This window comes from Mauremys reevesii, linkage group 11 (genome assembly GCF_016161935.1).
Source record: "Mauremys reevesii isolate NIE-2019 linkage group 11, ASM1616193v1, whole genome shotgun sequence".
NCBI lineage: Eukaryota > Metazoa > Chordata > Testudines > Geoemydidae > Mauremys > Mauremys reevesii.
In genome coordinates, this window is record NC_052633.1 from 11,890,525 (window position 1) to 11,909,401 (window position 18,877).

Below are 18,877 nucleotides of genomic sequence, written 5' to 3' on the forward strand. Positions count from 1 at the left end.
CCCAGTTGACTCTGTGTTTGCTGGGGAACACTTGACTGACTTGAAAAAAAGAAGAAGAGATTTTTTTTTGTCTTCTTGACATGTTTGTGAATGAATTCAGGCAAAGAAATTATTAGATTGCACTCATTACATACGAAAAATATGGGGTAATTCCTCTGTTTTGCCTAGAATCAACAAGAGTATTTACCTGTTTTTTTTTTCAGATATCAATAAACATTAATGCCAGCTACACAGCATACAACACATTATGATTTACTGGCAGTCACATGTATGTTGTTCTGTGTTCTGTGTGTTGTTTGTTTTGCCAAAAAAAAAAATTGTATTGTTTTTTTTTTTGAGATGGTCTGATTTGACATCAAGCGAAAATGTTGCATTGCAATGCAGATACTTGTTTTGTTCAACTTAGAGTACAAATACATTTTAAGAAAGAGAAAGAAACTACATTGGCCAAATCTTCTTTTAATTATTGTTTGTTTGTTTTGCATATTTGACAGTGTCTTGGAAGCAAGGATGAAAAAAAAAACCCCTCTCCCCATTGTACAAAGGATCCTTCTGGCTACCTCTAGACTTTTAGCCAGAGGGGCTGGGATGGATGGATAGCTATTGGACTAAGTTATATATAAGTGAACTTCAAAGTGGGTGTGCTTGTCCTGGCTTGTTCTTCCAAAGTTCTGTATTTACAATTGGGTTAAAGCTTTTCCCTGCAGGAATCGTCGTGGAATTTTTTTTTACTGGACAGATTGTAGGAGTTATGCAACTCACTGCCCTCACCACCCAGAATCTGCTGGAGATTTGTGCTGAAAAAAACTTAAGGTGGCGGATGCCCCTTTTTTTGGCACTGGGGTGTATGAGACCATTCCCAATCGAGCGACTGGACTCAGCCCCAACTGCACCCCACTAACCCCAGCTCAGATGGACATTCATTTGCTGTGATGGAGCACACTACAAGGATCCTGTGCAACCCTTGCCACTCGTGGAACCAGGAGCCTGGCTAGTTCTCTGTGCTTCTGGACAGCACAGGAAGAGCTCCCCTTGACCACTGACAGACCAACTGTGCCTTTAGACTTTTCTAGAAAGAGCACAGCTATTACAGGAGTGATATGTGCTGAAACCTCTCCCTGTAGGATGTAATTGGATTTTACCCTGACATTGCCTTATCAGTTTTACATACCCAGATTGCTCACAAGGGGCTTATTTCCTCTGGACAAAAGGAATTGACCCAGATCCTGTGGGCTGGGTTATTTAGGCCAAGAACGTAAGAGAAATTGGGGCAACTACAAAGGCCACTAGTCTTATTTTTGAAGCTCAGCTATCTTCAGTACAGGCTGGAGTTGCTGAGTTACAATTTCACCCTTAGTTCTATGACCCCAGAAGTTACTGACAGAGATGGTATTGAATATCGACTTGGCCTGCTGCCTTAGACACATCAGGTACCCATCTGATCTGTGGTCATGAAGACATACTTGGACACTTCCTTCAAGCATATGGACCGGTTAGGGTGGGTGTGGGTCCATGGGGAGGATGCTGTGGGGACTGTAATGTTTACAGACACATCTGGGAAAAATTACCACACCTGTATCTCAACTGATTTTCTAGACAGTACCCTAGAATGACACATTTTGGCCGTTAGAACCACCAAGCTCAGTGTATCTATAAAACTGAAGCTAGGAAGTTGTCACTGTTTATGACAATATTTGTTGGGACACCCATTTTTTCAACCTAATGATAGCTGTGTGTGCGTTAATGCCCACTTTACAAGATACATATATTGATGATTCTTACTGCTGCAGGCAATTTATATCATTTACTGGCCTGCAGATAGAATGCAGATAGATATGTGTAGTAGCTCTTGGGATTTTAGGTATATTTTGATTGGACTAGAATATGCCTGATCAGTTTCAAAATTTGCTTTCATTGTTACCAAAGGTTCAAAGAATATATATCAAGATGGAAGGAATGCCTTTCATACAGCTTATAGAGTGTTTATTTAGTTAATTTAGGATTATATTATTGTTGTTGTTGTTGTAAATATTGTAAGAATAGCAATACCTTTTCATGTTCATGCTAATTATGCATTGTCATTACGTCCCATGATGGTTGACATGTTGCAATCACTAACCAAAATGCAGGCTTGCTTTTCTTAGGATTGAGACAAATAAGATGGCTTGCTGTGATTGTTTTACCAGTTGAGAGACCTGTCCCGGCCCCTGTGTCCTCTGGCACTCTCTCCCTCCAGGGTCATTACTGGAGAGATAATAAAGTATTTGATTTCAGGAGCAAACGGACACGCTCCGGCGCCTTGTGGATGTTCTGCAGGACCGCAGGCAGGAGCAGAGAGCCCCCCTGAACTGTATCTGCAACCGCCCTCCCCCGCCACAAAGTCCTGTCCCCCCCTCACCCAAAATCACAAGAAGGAGGGGCGCTAGGGGACGTGAAAACTGTCACTCCACCCCAGCAGAACGCTCATGTACCAAACAGCTCTCATTCCCTAAAGTATGAGAATTGCTTCCCTTCCTGGCTCACCCGATCCCAAATCCCAGTTTCATCCCCCAACTGTGTAGTTGAGTATTAAAAATAGTTTGCTGTTCATTACTGTTTCCGTCATGTTTCTTTGCAGAAGACTTTGTGTGAAGGGGGGGGAGGGGGTTGTTAATTGCACAGGACAGCCACCATTAACAGGGTACAGACATGGGGGCAGGATCAACAGCAGGTCACACACAGAGTGCAGTCACTAGGCACCCGGGTCACTCTGCGAGGTGTCTGCTGCCCCAGGTCAGTCTGGGAGGTGTATGTTGCCCCAGGGTCCGAGTGCCTGGCATCCACAAATGGCAAGGCAGGCTGCCCTTACCATGCCCTTCCACCCTAGCCATGAACCTCTCCAATGCCCTGAGCCCCAGCCAGAGCCATCATCCCCCCACACCTACTCACCCTTCCCACACACCCCTCACCCCTTCCTGCAAACCCACCCCTTCCTGCACACCCTCCTGTAACCGTCCTCCCCCCAGAGACCGCTGTAGGAGCAGGAGCCTGTCAGTCCTCGAGTGTAGAAGCGGTCTGTACATCACTGCACACCGTACCCACCACAGTCTGCGTCCCTGTTTGAACCCTTGAACGAGAATTCGTTAGTAAAGAAAACTTTGTTAATTAAAAATGTTCCAATAACTTTATTTTTAAACATCTGTTGGAAGGGGGGAAACCTGGTGAACGGGGTATGTAACCGCTGAAAAAAGTCAATAGTAACTGAAACAGGGGCAGGTTCAGCTTCTCTGTAAAGAGACTGGACAGTCATAGGTTACCCTGCTCTCTGAGGAACCTAGCTTTCAAAACCTCCTGGATGCACAGCGCTTCCCGCTGGGCTCTTCTAATCGCACGGGTGTCTGGCTGAGCGTAATCAGCAGCCAGGCAATTTGCCTCAACCTCCCATCCCGCCATAAAGGTCTCCCCCTTGCTCTCACAGAGATTGTGGAGCACACAGCAAGCTGCAATAACAATGGGGATATTGGTTTTGCTGAGATCCGAGCGAGTCAGTAAGCTCCTCCATCTCCCCTTGAGACGTCCGAAAGCACACTCCACCACCATTCTGCACTTGCTCAGCCGGTAGCTGAAGAGCTCCTTGTCACTGTTCAGGGCGCCTGTATAGGGCTTCATGAGCCAGGGCATTAGCGGGTAGGCTGGGTCCCCGAGGATCACTGTAGGCATCTCCACATCCCCAACACTTACTTTGTGGTCCGGGAAGAAACTACCTTCCTGCAGGCGTCTAAACAGACCAGAGTTCCTGAAAACACGCGCGTCATGAACCTTGCCCGGCCACCCAACGTAGATGTTGGTAAAACGTCCCCTATGGTCCACCAGTGCTTGCAGCACCATTGAAAAGTAGCCCTTTCGGTTAATATACTGGCTGGCCTGGTGGGCCGGTCCCAGGATAGGGATGTGAGTGCCATCTATAGCCCCACCGCAGTTTGGGAATCCCATCGCAGCAAAGCCATCTATGACAACCTGGACGTTTCCCAGGGTCACTACCTTTGAGAGCAGTAGGTCAATGATTGCGTGGGCTACTTGCATCACAGCAACCCCCACGGTAGATTTGCCCACGCCAAAGTGGTTCGCTACTGACCGGTAGCTGTCTGGCGTTGCAAGTTTCCAGAGGGCTATGGCCACTCGCTTCTGCACACTCAGGGCTGCTCGCATCCGGGTGTCCTGGCGCTTCAGGGCAGGGGCCAGCAAGTCACACAGTTCAAGGAAAGTGCCCTTACGCATCCTGAAGTTTCGCAGCCACTGTGATTCATCCCAGACCTGCAGCACTATGCGGTCCCACCAGTCCGTGCTTGTTTCCCGGGCCCAGAATTGCCGTCCCATAGCATGAATGTGACCCATTGCCACCATGATCTCCGCGGCGCGGGATCCCGTGCTTTGTGAGAGGTCTGTGCCACTCTGACACTTCATGTCCTCACCGCGCTGCCGGAGCCTCCTCGCCCGATTTCTCAGCAGCTGACTGTGGAAGAGGTGGACGATAAGGTGCGAGGAGTTGACAACGGCCATAAGTGCAGCGATGATCGCAGCTGGCTCCATGCTCGCAGTGCTGTGGCGTCCGCGCTGTCACTGACCAGAAAAGTGCGGTAACAGATTTCCCGCCGGCGCTTTCAGGGAGAGAGGGCGGGAGTGACGGTTGAATGACAACAGTTACCCAAAACCACCCTCGACACATTTTTCCCCCAGCAGGCATTAGGGGCTCTACCCAGCATTCCAATGGGAAGCGGGGACTGTGGGATAGCTGCCCAGAATGCACCACTTCCAATGTTGACGCTTGCCCCGTTAGTGTGGACTCACAAAGTCGAATTAGTGTTCTTAGTGTGGATACACAAATTCGAATTATTAAGGTCGAATCCACAAATTCGACCTAAGTTAAATCGAACTACTCTTGTAGTGTAGACATACCCAAAGGGTTGTAGAACAGGAGTAAGGCCCTTGAACGGCATGCAAAGCACAGGGGAGACCTAGGCCTAAGCACAGAGCCAGCTCTGTCCCACCTGCACAGCAGCCCTGGGCTCAGGGAGCATGCTGGGGCAGGGCAGGGGCAGTCTGGAGGAGGAAAGGGGTGGATTGAGAGGTAGGAAGAGGTAAGCCTCTGCCTCTGAAACAACCCCTAGGGATCAGCGAAGTAAGGACACAGATTAAGGCAGCCTTCGCCTGAGTCAGCCGTCTTAGTGGCCACTGCAGCCCCTCTTTCCTGCCCTAACACCAGTGCCTGTGTCAGCACAGGGACAAGTCAGGCTCAACATGTCCCGTTAAGTTTTGCAGACGCATGTCTGTTTGGTTGCCATTTGATTAAACGCTGTGTAAAATAGCTCCCGCTCCAGGTTCTGTTTACATCCTTTACACTATCCCACTGTTTAACCTGTCATAATGCAACACTAGTCACGTTCACTTCAGTCGTTGTTAGCTGATTCATGCAGGTCTTCAAATTTCAGATCGAGTGAGACATGGCATTCAACTGAGGCCGCTGTTGGAAACGTGCTAACTATGGTTCTGAATTAGTCTGGAGCTGAAGCAAGCTGTGCTACCAGCCAGCCGTGGGAAAAATCCATTCAATGAGCCCTTTGAACAAATCCATGCTCAATTGATATGGCTCCTCTAAAACGGTGACAGTGCTTGTGCTCTAACAAGATGGCTAAGACACATCACTGCCACCAATCATTACAGGAGCGCTCCTTCCCCTCAGGAAGTGGTGTCAGTCCAGGCAGGCAGCACAATCAACAGCAGTAAGAGAATATGCCGGGGAATGTGGGATAAAAGAGGTGAGATCAAAATTAGTATTGAAAGGCTCGGTGGGAGAATGAGTATTTGCTGAGAGAGGATGTAGACATCAAGGTGAGAGATTGAAGGAGAAGGAAAGAGAAAAGCTTTGGAGACCCATAAAGCGGCGGGAAAGGGAAAAAGGGAGAATTCCCAGAGGAAAAGCAGAGTACAGACTTGAAGGAAAACAGAATTAAACTGGGGGACAGGGAACGAGTTGAGATTGAAAAGAACGGCTGGCTAGAAGGAAAGGTAGGAAAGCATGACAAAAGAGACAGGTCTAGCAGGGCCTGAAATAGGAGAGTCGGAAGTGGTTGGGTTACTGGAAAGAGTTTGGAGTTACAGGCCAGAGGAGAGAGTTGTGTTTCAAAGAGATAGGGAGTCAATTAGGAAATAAAGAAGCTGAACAGCTGATCCAGATGGTAGGGGATGCTTGGGAGAAGGATCAATTGCTGACTGTGAAGAGAGAAGGTAGAGGGATAGGGCACAGAAAATAATTCTGGAGGAAATATAGAAAGAAATGAAGCCAGAGAGATGGAGGTGTGAGTCAGACAGTAGAGGATCTTGAAGCCTAGGAGGAAACAGAAAACTCCAAATTGCCAGACCTTGAGCTGGTGTAAACTGATGTAGCTCCATTGAGAACAGTGGAGCTATGCTGATTTACACCAGCTGAGGATCTTGAGCAAATTACTTTACCCCCACACAATATTATTCTATTTGTTTTTCCATATAAATGCTCCCTGTCTCCTGCTTACACATACTTTAGCCTCATCATTCAGAATTCTGCCACGGTTTGACAGGTGATCGATGTACCCAAACCTTTAAAGTTGGTAGCAATCGGAACCGGAATCTGCAATTAAGAAATGTGTTATTAAACAAATGCCCTTTGTAACCTGGTTACCATCTGCAGAAACTCCTCTTATTTAATAGATTTTTGAAAGAAGAAAAAGGCTAAACTGAATTTTAAAAGTTGTAGTGGAGAAAGGAGGGGAATAATGAAAATCTGGAGACTCAATGATTATAAACGGAGTGTAGAGTTGTCTACTGCTTATAGTAAGGGACAGAAAGTTAGGTTCAGCTTTGCCACCAACCCATTATGTGACCTTTAGAAAGTCACTTAACCTCTCTGTGCCACCACTTCCCTGTCTGTACAACAGATAGAACAATGCTTACCTTACAGATGTATCTTGAGGTTTATTTAATAATTGTAATATGCTTGGAAAAGTGCTATATTATGTAAGTGAACAGTGTTATTAAATTTTTGCTTCATAAACCAATCATAGCAAGGATTCTATGTAAAGCAATTATTGTACCAAACCTCAAGATCCTTGTTTAACCAGCAAAACTCCCAATGACTTAAATGGACTGAGATGGGCTGGACATGTGATAAGAATGGGAGAAGAATAAGCAGAAAAGAAAGCATGGGAGGAAGAAGACAGCATGAGAGGACATGGAAGACCAAAGACATGATGGAAAGAATCTGTCAAGAGAAGACTGAAGAGAAAAGTACTGGAACCCCAAGACTTATGAACCTGAACCTGGGTCATGGCCTGGAATGAGTGGCGAAGAATCATCAGCAGCTCTGACCCCATGTAAATGGGACAAGGAGTTGAGAAGTGAAGTTATACATATATATATATATATATATATATATATACACACACACACACACACACACAGCCATGTCTAGGCTAGAAAAATAGGTTGTCTTTAAAGATATGTTAGTTAGCACTTTATAACTAGCAGGTTTTAAAACACTAGTATGAACAAGGGAAAGCAACTTTTAAAACATTCGCTGGTCATGATCAACCCCACCAGCCAATATACTTTTAGAAGTGTCTGCGCCAGTGTTTCAAACATTTTAACTAGCATGTTTTTAAACACAAGAATCTAGGGGTGCCTCTCTAAATAACTTTGGACTGAATATTGATATATTGAATATGACTCTTGGAAATCCCATGTATGTTTTACACAAGGGATATGAGCGTGTATGCAGCTCCAAGAGACTGTTACATATCTGGTTGTGATTAATGCATACATTAACATCTACTGGGAAGCTATGTTAAGAATGTCTCATCTAGAAGCCTGAAGGCACCAGAAATTGAGGTGGGTTTGGTTTCCAACAAAACACTAGCCCAGGAGACGTGGGTTCTACCTAGACTTTATTCTCAGCTTTGCTTTTGACCTGCTGCTTGAGTTTGGGCAAGTCAGTTTGTCTCTCTGTCTCGCTATTCCCCCCCGCTCCAGCTATTCAGAATGGTAAGCTCCCCTCCTCCATCTTTTTAGATGGTAAGCTTCTGGGGACAGGGACAGTCTCTTTTTACATGTGTAAAGTGCCTATCATAATGGCTCCCAATGCTGGTTGGAGCCTCTAGGTCAGGCTTGCACAACATGCGGCCTGGGGGCCACATGTGGCCCACGTGGGCTCACTGTGCGGCCCGCGGGGAGTGAGCAGGTGGGTTCACTGTGCGGCCCTTGGGGGGTGAGTAGGCAAGCGGCGGGTGAGGGAGGGGGGCTGAAGAGGTGGGTGGGCAGTGGCGGGGGGTGAGGAGGCAAGCCGGGGGGTGGGGGGCTTAGGAGGCGAGCAGGCGGGCGGGCAGTGGTGGGGGCTGAGTAGGCAAGCCGGGGGGGTGGAGGGCTGAGGTGGCGAGTGGGCGGGCAGTGGCAGGGGGTGAGGAGGTGAGCCGGGGGTGACAGGGGGCTGAGGAAGCGATCGAGGAGTCAGTGGCTGACCTGTTCTACTGATCTGGTCTGGCTCCCATCCCCTCTCCAAGGGTTGCAGCTGTCTGGAGGTGCTGCCTTCCACGCCTTCCTCATTCACACCTCATTCATTCAACAGGGCAATTGATTACAAAGTGGGGGGAAGATCTTATTTTACTTCTAGCAAAAAGACATTTTTCTTCTACCTTAATTATACTACCTTAGAGGCCCGCTATAACATATTACCAAGGTTCAATACCACTGTTTCGGTGGGGCAGTGCTGGGGAAGGAGAGTTTGTTTCCACGGGGCGGGCGGTGCTGGGGGAGGGGGTTGGCGGGGCCAGGGGGGGTTCGGCTCTCAGCTGTTTTTTTTGGAGTAATATGGCCCTCACCGCTTTACGAGTTGTGCAGGCCTGCTCTAGGTGCTTCTCGAATATAAATAACAATAGATGCATCAATATTTGGCAGATTTAGACAAATACTGTTCCAATAGTCTATCCCCCTAGCATCTTTGAGGATTCAGTTCCATGCCTTTAAAGCTCACAAATGAGCATAAACAAAGCTTTCTTTGCATTCTGGAAAAGCAGGGCATAGGAAAATCCCTGCAACCAATCTGAATTTCCTCCTGTTAAAATCTAACCTATTCTTATGGTTTGGTTTGGTTTTGTCATTGCCAAGATTCATTTTGTATTGTGCTCTTTCCCTATAGATTTACTCAGGGTCTTTCATCAGCCACGGTCCCTCCAAAAGTTTTACTTAACTCACAAAGCAAACGCAATGTTTGGTATAATATTTCAAACAGGTCACAATGTGCTTCCTAGCTCAATTGCCGTTTATTTTGTTTCACAGATGTTTAAATTCACACTTTGTGGTCAAGGGCAGTAATGCCATGCACAAAATAAACACAGTAAGTAAAACAGAAATGCTTTAGAGATGTGGCTTTTGAAATATGTTTTATATATGTGGGGACAGATTCTAATACCTGTACTGAATAGCACCTTGTGGCAAATGTAGTCCCACTGAAGACAATAGGCCAGATTCTGATATCCTTAATTTATGAGTAGTTCCATTGGCTCCTATCTAAACTGGTATTTATATGGTCCTATCACTGGGGTATCTGAGTGCCTCACAGTCTTTAACGTATGTGCCCTTACAAGGTAGGGAATTTCTAGTATCCCCATCTTACAAGATACACAGAGGGGCTGACTGACTTACTCAGTTTCACACAGTCTGCAGTAGAACAGGAATATGAACCATGGTCTCCCAAGTCTTAGGCTAATGCCCTAACCACTAGGCAATCCTTCCCCTCTGTAGTGTCTTCATCTACAAATAGTTCCATTCCATGACTACTTACTTATGGAGTAAGTCACTTTGCTATTGGTCTGGATCCAAAGCCCATTGAAGTCAATAGGAGTCTTCCAACTGACTTCAAAAGATTTTGGATCTGGCCAAATGGATACAAATATATCAGCAGCTGTCACTTATAGTCAAAATACCAACACTATCCATGAGTAAATAAAAAAAATACATTCAGAGTAAGGCAAATTTCCTTTGAGATGGCAAAGTTTAAAACCTAACCTCTGTCTTTTAAAGGGAGCACAATATGGCCTACCAACGTAACGAAGTGTGACAGGCCATTTAAGGAAAGCACAGTTCAAAAAGATCTTTGTTTTGGTCAAAAGAAATCATGTTTCTACTCTCCTAATCTTCACAGGAATGGTTTTCTTTCCCCTCCCTTTTTAAATAATTCTTTTGGAACCAGCTGAAGCATATAGGGCATTTTTCTGCAGCCTGATTTTTTTTTCATTTCATAAGTGGCTAAGTGGGTTTATATCCATGTTACCCACATGAGTGAAGTAACTCCACATTTGGAGATTCCCCCATATATAGATTTTAATGCAGTGGAACTGACGTAAGTGACTCCCCTCTCAAAGGGTACATCTGCAGGTGCCATTAAAATCTTGACATTTACCACAATACAGTATTTACCTTACCTATGGTATTTACAGATATTCCCTATGCTTAGAATGGGGAACATTGCAAACGCCAAAGTGATTTTATCTATTGCAAAGAGTAAATGTCAAGAGTTTCAGAGCACCCACTGTATATAGGCTCCAAAGAGTCCTCAATGTGTGTGCATTCTAGCGGAGGGCAGTAGGGTGACCAGATGTCCAGATTTTATAGGGACAGTCCCGATATTTGGAGCTTTTTCTTATATAGGCTCCTATTACCCCTCATCCTCTGTCCCGATTTTTCACACTTGCTATCTGGTCACCCTAGAGGTCAGTCCTATGTACAGAGCCCTTTCACAGTCTGTTCCTACCAAGAGTTGGAATAATTTGCATGGGGGATAATGCATAGGGACCGTTGCTTTATCTGGGTGTTCACATGTGTATGTATGTATATACAAACAAATTATGCTCAGTTACCTATGGCTAAGGCCTGATGCTCCCCATCATATTAGCCGTGGATGACTGGCATAGGGCAGTCTTTTCATGTCTTTCTTGAAGACACAGAATTGGGATGAGCATCTTTTGCAATTTGTTCCACTGTAGCTCGTGGGGCTTTTTCTGGTGAGCAAACGTGTACAATCAGATGGAATTTAGCTCAGAGCATAGTTTCTCTAACTGAAGTTCGCAGTTTCTCAGAAGAGTATTGACAGCATTTTTGTTTAGCAATTTTGAATTGCTCATATCTATTTGAAATTATTGTCCTTCAAAACAGTCCTAAACCTGGGAAATTACATACTGAAGATGACTTATGTATCAAAAATTGCACAACTCCAGCATTGTCAATTTCACACATCTATGAATTCTAAGTTATTACAATTTCTTCTTACCCAACCCAAGGACCTAACCTCACTCAATTATAACGGAAGAACAAATAGCCAAAATATCATTTTAAATAAATAAATTGAATACCATACCTTTCACATTATATTAATGAAATGGAATGATACTATATGCAATGATAATGTCACAGGAGATGAATCAGCAAGCTTGTATAGAATTATACAGGCATGAGTACCTGAACTGAAATCCAAAAAGGAGTTCATTCTGGATTAGCTTTCTGTATTAATCTGTTATTTAAACCAGTGTGTACATAAAATTCTGTTCCTTTCCATTTCCTGTCAGCATATGATAAAGGTGATATTAATTTCAAAGAAATGCATGCCAGTTCCATAGTTTCATAAGAAATGTCCTAATTTACCCTATAATACATATAATCCATGTTTCATTTCTCATATGGAGCATAACATTGGGTCACATTGATTTCACTATCAATTACATATGGCATGTCTCCAATTACATGTATGCTTTACATAAGGGTTAAGATAGTGGAGTTAGAATCATAGAATCTCAGGGTTGGAAGGGACCTCAGGAGGTCATCCAGTCCAACCCCCTGCTCAAAGCAGGACCAAACCCAACTAAATCATCCCAGCCAGGGCTTTGTCAAGCCTGACCTTAAAAACCTCTAAGGAAGGAGATTCCACTACCTCCCTAGGTAACCCATTCCAGTTCTTCACCACCCTACTAGTGAAAAAGTTTTTCCTAATATCCAACCTAAACCTCCCCCTCTGCAACTTGAGACCATTACTCCTTGTTCTGTCATCTTCTACCACTGAGAACAGTCTAGATCCATCCTCTTTGGAACCCCCTTTCAGGTAGTTGAAAGCAGCTATCAATTCCCCCCTCATTCTTCTCTTCTGCAGACTAAACAATCCCAGTTCCCTCAGCCTCTCCTCATAAGTCATGTGCTCTAGCCCCCTAATCATTTTTGTTGCCCTCCGCTGGACTCTCTCCAATTTATCCACATCCTTCTTGTAGTGTGGGGCCCAAAACTGGACACAGTACTCCAAATGAGGCCTCACCAGTGCTGAGTAGAGGGGAATGATCACATTCCTCGATCTGCTGGAAATGCCCCTACTTATACAACCCAAAATGCCATTAGCCTTCTTGGCAACAAGGGCACACTGTTGACTCATATTCAGCTTTTCGTCCACCGTAACCCCTAGGTCCTTTTCTGCAGAGTTAGCTCTGTGGGATGGTTATGTATTTGTTTGTGAATAATGGACAGACATGAAAGACTGTACAAACATTTAATCTAACCCCCAAACCCGCCCCACACCAGGGTGGGTTTGGTTTGTAGCCAAACTGACAAACATTAACCCTGGGTCTGTGAATTTGTGGCAGATCTGAGCTAGTCTCCCACAGCACCTCTCCCTTGCCACCATGTTCAGGCCCCATGGCCGGCCCTCCCTAGTCTCTGTTGCTGTCTGTCCCCTTGACCCCTTAAAATGTCTGACCCAAAGCCCACTGAAACTGCTGGGAGTCTTTCCATTGACCTCTTTGGGCTTTGGAACAAGCCTTTAAGTATGGGACCTCCCTGAGTCATTCAGAGCCACAGGGTGGCTGTTTTGCCAGTCTCCCCCAGGGATCACCACTGCCTTCTCCAATCCACAACATTTTCAGAGAGATCAAGAGCTGGCATGACTCCTCCTCAACCCAACAGGCAGCAGTAGAGTAGAAGGAAACTCCCCATTCCCTACTATCTGCTACCTCCAAAGAGCAGAAAGACAGTAGCACTCTATCAGATCACACAGTACAGAGTAGATGTTAAGGGGTGCTACTGCCCTTTGCTGATGAGAGTAAGGAGTGGTCAGCAGCAAAGTTTCCCTTTCAATGATCTATAAAAGATGAGGGAAAGTCGCCCCCCCACAAAGAGCATGTGGCGCTTGTCCTACCTGACCCCTCCCCCAAAAAAAGAGAGAGAGAGGAGTCAGTGCAGCATAAGACCTGGGTATGGGCCAGCTGGCAAGGGAGTTATAAGAATATCCTGATCCTGGTTTATACATTCTGGTTCAGCAAAGAGTATCATTTCAGGTATTAAATGAAAGCCAGGGTCACATTGGTCAGGAATATCATTGTGAAATGTATGCACAGATATTATGCAAAGAGTTACATATGTATGCCAAAAAATGTTCTTAAAGTCTATATCAAGGTAGAATCAACAAACAGGTTTTGTGCCAGACAAAACATGTGTATTCACCTCTCTCTTGCTCAGCCTGTAAATTAAGCATTGTAAACCAACACAATGCAAGCCTCATTTACCTACAGAGTCAACAGGGGAATGCTGAAATCAACTGGGAAGAAGCAGGACCCGGAACGATCAAGCAAAGGGAAGGGTTTTTTTATAATGGAGATATCCTATCTCCTAGAACTGGAAGGGACCTTGAAAGGTCATCAAGTCCAGCCCCCTGCCTTCACTAGCAGGACCAAGTATGGTCTTTGCCCCAGACCCCTAAGTGGACCCTCAAGGATTGAACTCACAACCCTGGGTTTAGCAGGCCAATGGTTTACTGTCCCTGAAGGCAGAAAATCTACTTTGGGGGTACAAGTAGAAGGAAAAATGATACCCCCCTATCCTGCAGGTAGGAAGTAAATGGACAGCATGTTATATTCATGAAAATGGGATCTCCACCAGGCTTGGTTCAAACACAGCAAAGCACACTTGGGATGAGATACACTTCTTTATATAGGAGGTTAGCCTGCTAAGTTAAGTCTAGTCTCTAGACATCGTGTTAGGATTTTATTTTATCTGTAACCCTTTTGTTTCTATTATCTTTACTCACTTTCTCTTGAATGTCGAATCTTTGATAATAAACCTTGTTTTCACTATAAATCAGTGCTGTGGTGTGACACAAGGAGCTGATCCTGAGTTGGATCATACAGGCTGGTGTGTACACTGTTCCCTTGGGGACAGCAAGCCTAGTATATTTATGAGCATGCAGTGGATAAGGGGGCTGGACACTACGGGGGAACAGTTCAAAGAGGTTCGGGGATTGGTGTTCACCTATTGGCAACCTGAAAGGCAAAGCAAGGGCTGGCCTAGCCCAGAGGAGAGTGCTTGTGTGGCTAACGGGCTAATGGTATCAGGGAACTGACACCCAGTTGTGCGAGTCTTCCTCTTGCTGAGGTGGGTAACAAGGTGACACACAGTCCTGGGTACCCTGAGAACTGTCACAATGGGCCAAACAGATCAGACCACCGCAAGCCACACAAACAGACAGCAATGGTTAGGAGGATTCCAGGGACATGGGTTCTTAGAGGTTTGGGTTCTGTAGGACTTCTACTTACAAGCAAACTGCAGGGGTTGGCGTATTGCCAAGCCTGCAAAACAACCCTTTCACCTTTATGGACCAAGTGCTGCAGGGTTCATTCAAGTTCAGTATGTAACACAGGACCAGGTCCTTTTAATAGCAAGTGTAGGTGTTTCCCAGCAGCCATATATTGACCGTGAAAATCTGAATACTGGCTTAAGCAGCTGCCTGGTGATATTTTCTACACTAAACATACAAACTATTTACCATACGATGGAACAAACTTTTTTAACTTTCAAATTAAGTTTTTCCCCCTCTAAAAAACAAATGGCAAATTTTCTCAGAAGTTACTTTTCCAAGTCAGGACTACAACAGTTGTGCTAAATTACGTCTTCATTTACTTTTTCCTCCGTTGGGAAAAAAGCTTTCCAAAGTGTGGATTTTAATATCATAATGATATTTGCCAAGAAACAGAGAGCGTAAAGTAGAAATTAGATGCATGGTCATCTTCCACCACATTTTTTGTGTACAATTAAGCATTTCAGAAATCACCCACTGCCTGTGATCATGACAATTCTATTCATTAGTTACACTCTAGCAAGTAAACTTGAAGCCACGGTGCCAATTAAAACTACTTAGTTGTGTTTGGAAGTTAATTAATAGTAGATTAAAGTTCTGATTTTCATATGGATTTCTGATCCATGCTGTTAAGTACACGGAATGTGTCTGATGGTGGGCACTGAGGGAACAATTTTCTGTCAACTTATTTTTGTCTGAAAGGCAAGCTCCTAAAATTTTCTTTATGCCTCATTTCTTGGTGACATTGAAGAAGGTTGTTTATGTTCTTTTTTCAAGTATTTTGAAGGTGTTCTTTTTCCCCATTCCAGTAAATGATTTTTATGTGTTAGTTGGTTTTGGATAGACTGCACAGTCATTAAAACTATACCCATAAAGAATTTTAAAATAGCTACAAAAGCTCTCATTTCCCCCCACCCTAAACCACTTTGAGCTCATGTTTTTGGCATAGTACTATTTTTGACAGGTATGGGGTTTCAAGGTACAAGGTAATACAGTGAAATGAGATTAATCTAGGATGTGGAAAAACCTAGAAGCCAGTGGGGTATATTTGAGATGGCATAGATTCAAATAATAAAATCATTATAATATATGGCAACAGCAAGTTGGGATGATATATGCAATGTGATACCAAAAAAAAAAAAAGGTTAAGAAAAGTCAGTGAAATAAAAGGGAGAGGGTTATAATTATATAAATGTTTAAATGACAATTAATTGATCCAAATTTTGTTTCAAAGGCTTTTTATCGTATTTGCCACGTACAGTTAGCCAGATTTCTCAGGGAACCAGTTGCCTATATATATGCTTGAGGCCAGTGAATATTTTATAGACCAGATTCTTGGTTCTATTCTGGTAACTTTGTATGATTCAGACACCATGAAGTGTCTCAATTCTGGCCAGAAGAGGCCAATGGAGAATACCCCTAGTGAGGGGAAACTCTACTGGCACAAAGCTGATTGAGCTGGCTCCTGAGCCAACTATCCTGTACATCCCTGAAGCATGGAAAACATTTCTGTGGAAGCAGTGGAGCTCTGCTTTGGTACATTGGACCTCCAGTAATGAGAGGTCTTTTAGTGACCTTATGCTATTGGTGTACATTAGAGCAGCCCCTGGGTTGTATGTACACACACAATGCTGAATGAAGCGCTACCTGGTTCATTTACTCAGTCATGGAAATTTGTCAAGACAAGGGGCAAAATCAATGCAGCTATTTGTTAAATGTCAGAGTGCTCAACTCTGCTCTCAGTTACACCCGTGTAAATCCAAATAACTTAATTTGAGTTCATTCTATTATGCAACCTCATTGGATTAAAAGTCAATACTACAAGTTTACCCCACAGAGCCATTATAGGGAAGGCCATTGACTTCAATAGAGTTGGATGGCAAACGAGAGCAGAAACTAGCTCAGTGGCCATAAAGTGTGACCCAAGATTGAAAACTGCTTGTTATTTCATTTCTGACATAACTGAAGACAGATCCCAACTAGGGGATCAATCATACTTCAACTGGAATCAATGGGAGGAATGAGAGATTTCAGATAAAATCATGTTACATTATTCAGCATTTTGATTTGGAGAGTAGTTTAGGTTAGCTGTGAAAGTCGTCCCAAGTTTTCACTAATGTGGCTGTACTACTCATTCTAAGCAAGCTGTGCTGCAAACTGCAGTTAAGAAATGTTAATTTAGGACAAAATTCCCCTCTGCATTCAACAGTGTGGCTCTCTGTTTTAAAGCCTGCACTCATTCTATGCCTGGGATTCCTAATGACGTCTATGGCAGTTTTACATGTGAAACAAGTGTACCATATGTAATAGAGATTACATATGGATAATGTTGTCCTTAATTGTGGCTTGTTTGGCATTTGTGCTTTTCTGTTGAAAGATTTCGGGTGGTGCACATGACCTTATATGGTAGTGAAATATACAGTCATATATACTCAAGACAGAACCTACCTTAGAAGTCAGTTGCTGGTTTGTTTTAGCTGTTGCCTGCAGGCTTATGCGATGGGACAGCTAGTAGTTATTACCTCTTTAACAACACAGTATACTAGGGCCACAGTCCTGTAAGCTGATGCATGCATGGTGGACCACTGTGCCCACTGAAGCTCATAAGATATATATCATAGTGGTACCTCTTCTCTACCCAGAGTCAGAATGAAATCAGTGGACCTTTGTGCAGGCAAGGGGTCCACTCACTGCACCAGCATACAGGATCCCAATTTAAATAGGGCTAGAGTAAATAGAGTCTGGAATTTTAGACACACCTATATCCAGAATATCTCAAATAGCCTCTTTTGTCACAATAACTACTTGTTGCTAGTGGTGACCTAGAAGTCAGTGTAAGTTACTGTGGTGTTTGAGGCATGAAGCTGACCGTGAACCTTAAATTGCTAGCTTTTCTTAAACAGAATATGTCTGAAGTGGCTGTTTGATGGCTAAATTCTTTTTGTACATTTCACTGAGTCAGCCTGTCAGGAAGGCATGAGAAATATAGCAATCGTAAGTCATTCATTTTTTGTGGTGTCAGTTTAAAATAATGCTTTATCTGGTCCTGTTACTACATTTATAGTAATTAAAACACATTTATCACCGTACATTCACTGCAATATTTGAGACAGGGAAGTCAGTTTTCCCATGGTCTATTGAACATTCTAGTTCTTTGAGTGGCCGGGGACATGACCTATACATGCCTATGATGGTCAGAGAATTCAACGACTATATACTTGTGCTTGTTTTCCCATTAAAATTCAATGGACCTAATTAAGCTTGATGAAGGGCAACAGAGAGTCATTTACATCAGTGTAAAGTGGTTGTACTAGGCTCCCAAAGCAGAATGGTAGTATGTTATACTCAGTTTGCAGCAGGGGAAATGACTATACACATTGCAGGACGATGAAGAATAAAGACCATTATGTTTTTTCTGAATACCAAGATAAGTCCTGATTCTGCCACCCTTACTCCCAGTGAGTGGTATCACACCCTGCTTGGAATTCACCCCTATGAACACACAGGAGCTATGCACCGCTTAAGACCCATCTAAATCCCCTGTGGGTGGGGTGAATTTCATCCAGAATGATGGTGTATCATGTCTAGCAATCTGATAGTGAGGCAGGGTTAGCGATAATTTCTTCTAGGAATCCGAAGGTTTTTAAAATCAGAGAAATGCAGGCATGTTGTCATGCTATGGAGACTCTGCTAGTAAAGGACAAGTTTCAGGGTTTTTCGAAGTGCAGCAGTGAGGCCCAAGGCATTAGAATATTTTTTTATCCCTCTAACCCTGGCTATCGCTCATGATGCAGTCATAGAACCTTGAATGGACACCATTAACTTTAAATCTAGTCAACATAAGCAAATGCTGATTCAAAGTAGTTGAAGGTACTCACCTGCCCAAATTTGTGGCTTTACAATTTTACTGTTTTGAAATGACCACCCCATCCAAATTAATACCTGATGGCCTGCACAGGGGAAACAGTGAAGCTGGCTATGCACACAGCATTGTTCAATGCATTTGTAATTGCAGGACACAATGTTTTATGTACGTTGTGGAATTTTTAGTCTAATGGTTGCTGTTGATATACAAAGTAAACACACAGAAAACAGGAAAGCTTAAGGTTTTTCTCTACTCTCTCTAAATTATCTTGGTGATTACCTCTAAGAACAGTAGGGGAGAAATGTTCAGAAGAAGTGTGATGTTTAAGTTGACTGTATCCC

At 43.9% G+C, this 18,877-nt stretch overlaps 1 protein-coding gene across 1 annotated transcript in view; it reads right to left on the reverse strand.

Annotated features, from left to right (window-relative positions):
* Positions 1-18,877, reverse strand: part of SPAG16 (sperm associated antigen 16) — a 738,799-nt gene that overhangs the window by 75,036 nt on the left and 644,886 nt on the right. The gene's annotated exons all lie outside the window — the stretch shown is intronic.